The following is a 10,218-nucleotide window of genomic DNA, read 5'->3' as shown; positions in this document are numbered from 1 at the left end:
TTTGTAAGCATACGGGAGGTTAGGAGTATTAAGCATATCGAGTTTTCCTTACCTAATCGGTACACCACTTTTCATTTAAACCACAACTCAAGGCCATACTATGATAATAAGCAACCCATACTTTAAACATCTATTGTTCAATATAAGGCTCGTTTGGAGTGATCAAGTTTATGAGTTTATAGGGGATGACCCGAAACCTAGAAATTAGGGACTTTGAACCGGTCATACTTGAACTTACGGAAACATTATGGAATTTAATTCCGAGAGAGAAAGTTTAGCCGACATACCTTGTTTAAGCTCTCCTTAAGTTACTGTAACATTCCGAAAATTCTAGAAATCCCAATATACTTTGAGACATAACAAAATCGAACACAAATTAGGAAGATATTCATGGTTTCAGCTCATTTGAGCATTTTATCAAATACTAGTTGTGCATCTTGATTTCAAAGCTCTTCTACAAGATTTCCCTCATTCCCCAACTCAATCTTTACTTATTTGTGTTCAACAATATTCCCACAAACCTAGTTTGTACATGCATGTATACATACTACTATTACACCCAAGAATCATACCTCAATAACCCATCTTATACCCCAAACTCGAAATTAAAGTCTAGTTTATTGAACCTTACCTCTTAGCTGAAGATCTTGTGATTGGTTTCCCTGATTCTTGAAGATTGATGAAAGATTGAACGGTTATAATGTTAGGCTTCCTCCTCCTCTCTATAAAATTCTCTCACCTCTCTCTAGATTTAGTATAAAATAGTCCCAAATAAGGCTCTAGAGCTTATTTATCAAAGTTGGTTCGGATATGAAAATTTCTAAAAATGACCCCCAAATCATTTATGTAGTGAAATTATGCTATAGCATAATCGATATGTGGGCAACAGACTTGCAACATAATCATTATGCGATAGCATAATCGACAGTATAACCAATTATGCGACATCATAATCAATTATGCGACAGCATAATCAATATGCGACAACAAAATGTATTGCCCGACTCTGCTTCACTATGTGACGCATATGCGGTCCGCGGAGTCGTTTTGTCATCGCGAAATTGATCGCAAATCCAACCTTTGGTAATTTGATCATAACTTTGTGTAGGAATGTCCAAATGACAAATGGTTTGAAGCGTTAGAAACTATACTAAAAGACCTTTCATTTTATAGGTTGTTCATCACATAAAACCTTATTATATTTAGATATGCTCGTTCAAAGTGTGGACTTGTGCGAACTCATTTGGAATTTTAGCCTATTATGTAATTTTCTAATTTGACTTATACTTAGGCCTTTTCTTGGACCCCAAATTACTTACTATATGACTTATACACTTATTTACCAAATCCAATTGATGTCTATCATGTTAATAGCATGTAAAATATTATATTTTGCCTACCCGGCAGCACGAAATCCTAAATTACTTAGCAAACTTTTTCCGGGGCCTTACACCACCCTTGTCTCTGCCTCATTAAAAACATTTCCAGAAAAATCTAATAGGGACAAAAATCGGTTGAAGGATAAAATAGTGCAGAACTTAGGAATTCAGAAGATAACTCTGCCACTTATTTTCCTTTATTCATTGATCGGTTGGTGCTGAAAAAAGTATCACTACCCCAGAAAGCTTGATCTCGAATTTTTAATATATATCCTGAAGTTTTTATCTTTGAATCTTGACTCTTAGGCTTTTAGGTATACCCGAAACATTTATAATCTCACAGCCTTAGTGACTGGGGATGTCAATAGCCAGGAATTTTATATTTCTAATTTTGATAAAGTCCAAGAATTAATGCAATTGGTTAACTTTGCGATTAGGACATCCGATCGTTAGTCATTTTATTGGATGACTTTAGAAGAAGAGTACTTTGGGTACTGATCTAGAGAGTGTTGTTCCACGTCTTCTAAATAAAAGATTTGACAAAGAGGAAAGAGTTTTCCGAGGATAATCAAAATAATCCCCGAACCAATCCCCAGCCTACTCAATTTCGTCTCCAAGCTAGATGATATTTCCATTATCATGGCGGATGATAGAGATAATTCTATGGTTTGAGAAAGATATAAGCACTGCAAATATAAGTATTGTAATCACACTTGTCTCGATATTATTTGGTACTGTAGGGAGTTTATCCGAGTATTAATTTTTTCTTGGCACTTTAAGAATTTATTTGAGTGCTAATATTTAGTGTTATAGACTTAATATATATATATATATATTTGGATGTATTGTTTCATGTGCGATGTCTTAAAGTTGCACCTTTGGGTGTTTGACTTTTAAATAAAGGAAGGCCCTTTTATTTTTTGTTAAACGCTATGAAGAGGACGTCTCTTTTTCACTCAGGCATAAAATAGGATCGATTGATCCGAGTAGACTTTTAACCTAAGGGATTATTAATACCGATATGATTTATGGAAGTATTTATCCCAATAAGATTTACAGGAGTAATTTATCCTCCTGGTAAGACATTGAGTGTGAGGGAATATTTATCCCGAATAAATGTATATCTTAGTAGATTTGTCCCAAAGAGACATTAAATCAGATTGGATGTTGAATCCGATTTAGAGTATATGAACATATTTCCAAGTAGAGAGGGACACATGTTCGAAATAATATTTGAGATTTTCATTAATATATATGGGATAATCGATCCGAGTCATAATATAATCAGCAGTCAAGAAAGGCTTATATATTTAACTTGAATGGTCTTTGTTGGACTTGATATAAATCACGTGTTTGTTCAAAGTGAATTTTATTCTGGTGGCATATTTGCGTGTATTTATCTTTACTTGGATATAAAACTCTCTTTTTTATCATGGGATTCTAGACTCTGACATGGAATTCTCAATCCTTTTTGTGTACATGTAGTATATGTATTTTTGAAGAACTGATTCAACACTATTTGAAGTTTTTATGCTTGATATGAGCAAGACAACTAACTGACTCGAGATGGTGGTAAGTAATGTCAGAATACTCTTAGGAATTCTATCTCCCAAGACATTCAACTGTTTGTATCATTTGTTATAATGACAGGTCAAATTGACTAATCTTCAAGTATAAGTAATCTCCCTAGTGTTCGAGTTTTGAGGTATGAGAACTCAAACACTGAAATCATAATTTGACAGTCCCCAATTTGATAATCCTCAGTAGGATAGCTAGTTTCGATGTTGATGGACTTTCAAATAGTCAAGTTCTAACATGGGGACGATACCGGAGCTCCTTTTATCAAATATTTTTTACTCTGGTCGAGAACTACAGAGGTTCCAAAATATTATCGAGGATCATGCCATATCTTTATTTGAGTTTGTCGTAGTGTCTTTGATGAGTTCTCGATTTAAATCCTTATTACCAGAGTAATTTTCGTTGCTCTCTTTATAAATTTCTTGCATCATATATTCTGTTTGTCTGGGTCCTTGAGGCATTTTAGCTTTGGAACCCTTGACTACTCTGAAATATAATTCTCCTTCAACATGGCAGTATGGGATAAGACGCACTCAGAGTTGTCGAGAGCGTGCTTGTCTTTGGGTAATATCCCATAGTGAAAGTAATAAATGAATTTATTAGGCCAATTCCAAATTAAATTAGTCGAGCTTACCTCATTTTCATTCTAATTGATGATAGATCAGGATCGCCCAAATAAGGGATGACTCGATCCCGAGACTGTTTGATCCGAAAAATATATTTCTCAATAAGAGCCCGTAGTTATTTTTGCAGTCTATGATATCAGTAGTAGATCCAAGACTAGCACATCTGGATCGACTTTCTCGAGATGCATAGTTTTCTTGGATTTGTTCATGAGTTATGAATCAAGCGTTAAATCAATATTTTTGCTCTGAATCCCCCCAGCTAATTCAATCCTAGTAACATATGCTTCATACTCGGCTATGTTGTTAGTAATAAAATAACTTTTATGAATTATCTAACTACTTTCACCGATAGGCATAAAGCATTGTCCCTAACCTGGGACTTATAATACTTGTGGACCTAATTGTGTAGAAAGTCCAGATCTAATAATTATCTCAGGAGCAACATGTACTTCCCTTTCAGCTTCGGACAATATGTTCGAGCTAAGATTAATCATGAAATCTACTAAGCTTGTGATTTTTTAGTCGTACATGGCTGATAAATAACATCATATTCACTAAGTTCACCTACCCATTTAGCTAGCCTTGCTAACAGTTCGTGTTTATGCAAAATATTGCGTAATGAATATATAGCAACTAGGAAATCATCTGCTATTAGATTTAGGGCAGCTGCTATTAATGCCAACTTCTCAAAATGTATATATGTAGTTTTCGTGTCTCAGAGTATTTTACAATAGATAAGAGATTATTTGCCTTTTATCTTATTGAATTAAGATTACATTTACCGAGACCTCCGAGACAATTTGGTTTACCAGCAACCATATTTCTCATCGGGATTTTGAAAGTAATTATAGGATGATGTTAGCTAGCGAGTCCGGATGATTCAACTTTACAAACTAATCCGACATTACGAAGTTTTGTAACTTTATCTTTTATTATTTGACTCTGATTTTCTCTTTTCTTGATCGGATTATAGCGTGGGCCAATATTGAGCACATAAACCATTACCTATGGTGGTATACCTATTACCTTAGCATGGGGGCAAGCAAAGAAATTTGCGTTAGCACGTAAAAATTCAATCAAATTATCTTTAAGTTTGGTGTCAAGTCTCGACCAAAGTAAACCTTCTTATTTGGGAAGTCAATGATAGTTTCTAGTTCTTTTGCATTTGACCTCGTGGTGTCACAACCCAAAACTAACCCGTCATGTTGGCACCTATGATATTACTAGGCAAGCTAACTACTTAGACATTTCCAACACTAAAAATCTTTAAAAGATACAAAAGCAGTTTAATTAAAGAAAAATCTCTTAAAAGCAGGATATGAAGTCATAACTCAAAACATAATCTCTCCCAAAACCGGGGTGTCACCAAGTACATGAGCATCTATATAAATATATAGTCTGGTACACCGTCTAGACAACAAAACTGAACAATAAAAAATAGAAGATAAGGGAGAAGAGTTAAGGTTTGCGAATGCCAAGCAGCTACCTCGATGATCTCTGAAGGTCCGGACTCCCGCAACTCAGCAACCGCCGTGACCAGAAGCACCTGGATCTGCACATGAGGTGCAGGGTGTAGCGTGAGTACTACCAACTAAATGAGTAACAAATCTAACATTTAGATTGAAAGTAGAGACGAACTCAGCAGGTACAGTTCAATATAGAAATGATAGTACAGAAATGTAGGCATGTTTTCAAGTTCATCAGATAAAAGCATCAATACCAGTAAAATAGATCAACTCTGAATGATACGAGGGATATGAAATTTCTATATCTACATGCCACTGTACATGTTGTATGTGATGCACTACAATGGAATCCTCGCATACTCACGCTCTCAGAGTACTCAATCACTAAGTATTGTATGTGGCCAATCCAGCCCAAGGAAAATCCATCCCAAGTATATATATATATCAACTAACAATCAGTCACACAGTACAGTATAAAGTCAATCTAGCCGAGGGAAAATCCATCCCCAAATCTAAATAATTCGGGCAAGATTCATCCTTCAATATAAATCAACTTCGCTCATTATGGGTGTGAAGACTCTGGAGGGGCTCCTTCAGCCCAGACACTATAACAAGCCAGATCCAGGCATAAACAAATAAAGCTATGCTACAACGTGCATCCCAATCCCATGAATATCACTTACAATTGGGCCCTCAGCCTTGCTCGGTCATTAATCTCTCTAGTATTTCGGGCTCACAACGCTCATACTATGTATCCCTAATCAATGGTACAAAATGTTACATTGTAGAATAACGAGACTGAGATATGATATGAATAATGCATACGACTGAGTACATGACTGCAATTAAACAATTAACTCAACAACAAGGAACGACCAATGTGGGTCCCAAGAGTACCAGCAAATAGCCTAAACATGACTTCTAGCATGATTGGCAGCTCAATTACTTTATCACATAATAAAAATACGGATAACAAAAAGACAATGCAACTATACAATTCCATGGAATCGACGAAGTCACAGTTCTTATGGTGCACACCCACACGTCCGTCACCTAGCATGTGCGCCACCTCAATATCAGTTGCATGACACATAATTCAGGATTCCGTACCCTCAGAAACAAGTTTAGAAGTGTTACCTACCTCCAACCGTGCAAATATCTATTTCAACATGCCCTTTGTTACATCCCGCATTTTCGTATGTTAAAGTTTCGTCGTAAGTTAATCGACGTAAGTTCGAGAAAGAGATTATAAGCATTATACTATTTCAAACAAGTTATGAGTAAATTTGTGAAGGAGAGAGGGTAAGCAAAATAGAAGAAAATGAGTTAAATAGAAGAAAATGAGTTTCATCGAAGTTTGACATTTTGAGGTAAAATATGGTCCAAGCTATAATACCCTGTATTTATGGACTAGTGTCATACAAGGTACCACAAGACAATGATGATAAGATGTATAAAGTTTATTTAAAGTGAGTAGTATTTCAAGTAATTTGAGATAATTATTAAGCAACCCCCACTTCCAACCGAGAGGTTGTGAGTTCGAGTCTCCCCAAGAGCAAGGTGGGAAGTTCTTGGAGTGAAGGATGTCGGGGGTCTATTTGGAAACAGTCTCTCTACCTTAGGGTAGGGGTAAGGTCTGCGTACACACTACCCTCCCCAGACCCCACTAAGTGGGATTATACTGGGTTGTTATTGTTGTTGTTGTTGTTGTTGTTGAGATAATTATTAATTATATGAATAATTGGGTAACTATTAATTTTTAGGAAGAGATTAACTAATAAATTAGAATCTTTGGATAAAGCTTAATGAACCTCCAACGTGGCAGCAAAATGGAGTCTTAATCAAAGCCAAGTTGTGACTTTTATTTCATGTAATTAAGTGGCAAAATTATAAGATATTTGGGCAAAAACTAAGTTCCAAAAATGAGGCCCACAACCTCCAATTTAAAGACATCTTCTTATCTCATTAAAAGGTGATGCTAGGCTTGCTTACTATGGATGGAATTCAAACACATTGTTTGAAACTTCATAATATGATCAAGCGAGAGATTTGCGATTCTAAGGGAGTACGGTGCAATCTTTCTCAAGAATATCATCTGGATTTTTTCCTACTTTGATCCGCCGATACATGTTTTTGTCGCAATTGATGTGTATTAGAGGGATTGTCAAGAGAATCGGCTCAGGTATGTTAAGGCTATCCCTTCTTTCCTTTTGGCATGATCTATATGAACGAGATGAGCAAATGCACAATTTCCATAAATGACTCTATTCATAAAAGTATTAGAGGTGCCTATGTTCTTGAATTCTCATGTGTCTTATTATTACATCTTCTATTCATGGGTCTCAGAAAAATACGTAAGTTGAAAAAAGTTTAAATCATGATATTACTCAAAGTCATAATGGTCTTACGACATTCCAAGAGATATTATTGACATAATTCTCATGCATTGCATTCATTTATACATGTACATTGAACCATAACCAGATAGAGTTATATACGCGTATATATGTATATTATATGTATATAGGATATGGGAAAAAGTTACAGCATTATATACGCACCACCACCTGATCAGCTGGTATACATTGATGATTTTGCCCATAATGGTCGAGATGATATGATGGGATTCATTCAGAGGCTTGATGATGTTATGAACACATGTACCTATGCATGATATGACATTCATACGCATATGCATGACACTATAAGTATTTCATGATTTGCAGAGTTATCCAGACTTACATGTCGAGTCCTTTACTCCATGTTTCTCTCATGTATATTATTTACTAATTTTCATTCCTTACATACTTGGTACATTATTTGTACTGACATCCATTTTGCCTGGGGACGCTTCGTTTCATGCCCGCATGTCCCGATAGAAAGGTAAAGAGTCCTCCAAATAGGCTATCAGCTCAGCAGAAGATGTTGGTGCGCTCCATTTGCTCCGGAGATACTTATTTGGTCAGTATAATTTGGATTTGTATTGTTCAGTATGGCGGGGCCCTACATCGACCTTAATGGTATTTATCTACTCTTAGAGGCTTGTAGACATATATCATGTACGCAAAATATTATATGGACTTGTCGGCCAATGTTCAGTGTATGGGTGGTTATTTTGGTCTTATAGGCCTGTATGTCTTATGTATAAGCTGGCATTACAGTTTTTATTCTAGTTATCCTACGACAGCCTTTCCATCTCATTTACCTATGATAGCATGATACGAAAAGATACGTTATGTTGGTACTCAGTTAAGTACGATATAGGGTGCTCGTTGCGGCCCATCGGTTTGGGTCATGACAAAAGTGGTATCAGAGCAGTTTTGTCCTAGGGAGTCTATAAGTCGTGTCTAGTAGAGTCTTGTTTATGGGTGTGTCGTGCACCATACTTATAAGTAGGAGGCTACAGGGCATTTAGGATTGTCACTCTTTCTTCTTACTCTAGATCGTGTGGTAGAGCTCAGTTGTAAGAACTCAATTTCCTAAATATTATCTTATTCATAATACGACGATGCCTATATCTAGAAAGACAGTTGGTAAAGGATTGAATGCGGCTGTGGAAGAGTTGAGTTAGAGGAACTCAATTTTGCATCATGCTTATGATGAGTAAATGTAAGGTCTCCAGCAGATCATGTATGTAATAAGACGTGTGAGATTCTGGAAAAGGAGCCCTAAGGCATGAATATCTATCTACCCATATGGTAAAAAGCAATTATAAAATCAGAAGGTAGATACAAGTTTCAACAAGTAAGAGAAGCATGATGAAGAGGGGTGCGAGGTGTACTCAGCTAGTGAAGAGTTATCATTACTTACCACTTAGGAAGGGAGATATAAGCATTTTGAGTTACCTTCAACAGTAACAGAGGTATGTATAATTGGCCACATCAATCTCCGTTATGCCCTATATGGGCTAACAAGTGCAGTTTAAGAGAAGGACGAGATATCAGGATCTGGCTGGTGTTAGAGTAACCCAAAATGGTAAATGTGTTGATTGTTTTAGTTGACATTTTCGAAGGTTATTGCAAATGTGCTAATAGATCTCCTTGTGAGACACCTAGATGGTGCACTCTAAAATAGTAAAGTTAGATATGAATAATAGAATGTTCAAAAAAAATTACAAAGATTAGCACTGGAAGCCTGGAAATGATAAATATTACCTTAGTATGGCTACCGTCCCTAGTAAAGAGAGAATATTAGGCAACCCGAAGAGCCAATAGAGGGAGCAATGGGAGCTAAAAGAAAAAGAATGTCTTGTTAAAGTTTTCATAATAAAGTGATAGACAAAAATATTAGCAGGAAAATAAGAAGAGAGATAATGAAGCATTATGAGTAAGATGTGATACATGGATGACAATGGTAGAGTATTACAGAATCCATAGTTAAGTGAGGGAAGAGACAAGAGGTGACAGGCCTTAAGACAACAAAAGAGTATAGGCCATACAGTCATATCCTCATTTCGAGAAATAAGTTCGTGACTCCAGCACGACTACCAGAAGGAAGAGTTAGACCCAGAGTAACAGAAATCAATGTGGGCTGGTGAACAAGATAAACTAAACATGAACTAGGAACTGAATAATTTGATAATGGTCGGCATCATAAGAATTTCAAATTGCATTCTGGTTATAATAGAATGGACACACAAGGAGATTCATGAGAAATTCAAAGAATGGTCATTCAGGAAGATGCTTTCCTAAAGCGAGCAATGTGAGCAAAGTTAAGCTTAAGGGACAGTATGTGCCCGTTATACTAAGTTCCATCCTCGCGAGTAAGGAAATTTGTTATCCTTGGTACAGAAGGATTACTGCAAGGCGAGTAAAGATCATAGATGATGCGAAAAGACGCCTAAGAGAAGAGGTAAGACATCTATAGGTAGCTCGTCGTACCACTAAATCTTAGTACTCCCCTAAAGGGGAGAATCTAGAGTGATATGTAATTAAGTCCGAATTAAGTGGTTCTAGTAGCTATGGAATGATAAAGGAAGAATGCAATAAAAATAAGAAAGTGATGAGATTGAACTTATTCAAATTCTACAAATATACTATGATTCCATAACATTATGCAAACCCGACATCAAGGAGAGGAAGTAAGGGTTCCTGCCCGATATGTTATTGATAGATAAGAAGCCAGTGCGAGACGTAAGTTAAGATAGAGAAGATAACCAAAGAGAGATTA

The sequence above is a fragment of the Nicotiana sylvestris genome, chromosome 1 (assembly GCF_000393655.2).
Source record: "Nicotiana sylvestris chromosome 1, ASM39365v2, whole genome shotgun sequence".
In the NCBI taxonomy this organism is placed as follows: Eukaryota; Viridiplantae; Streptophyta; class Magnoliopsida; order Solanales; family Solanaceae; genus Nicotiana; species Nicotiana sylvestris.
The sequence above is the reverse complement of the archived record's forward strand: the minus strand, read 5'-3'. Positions refer to the sequence as shown.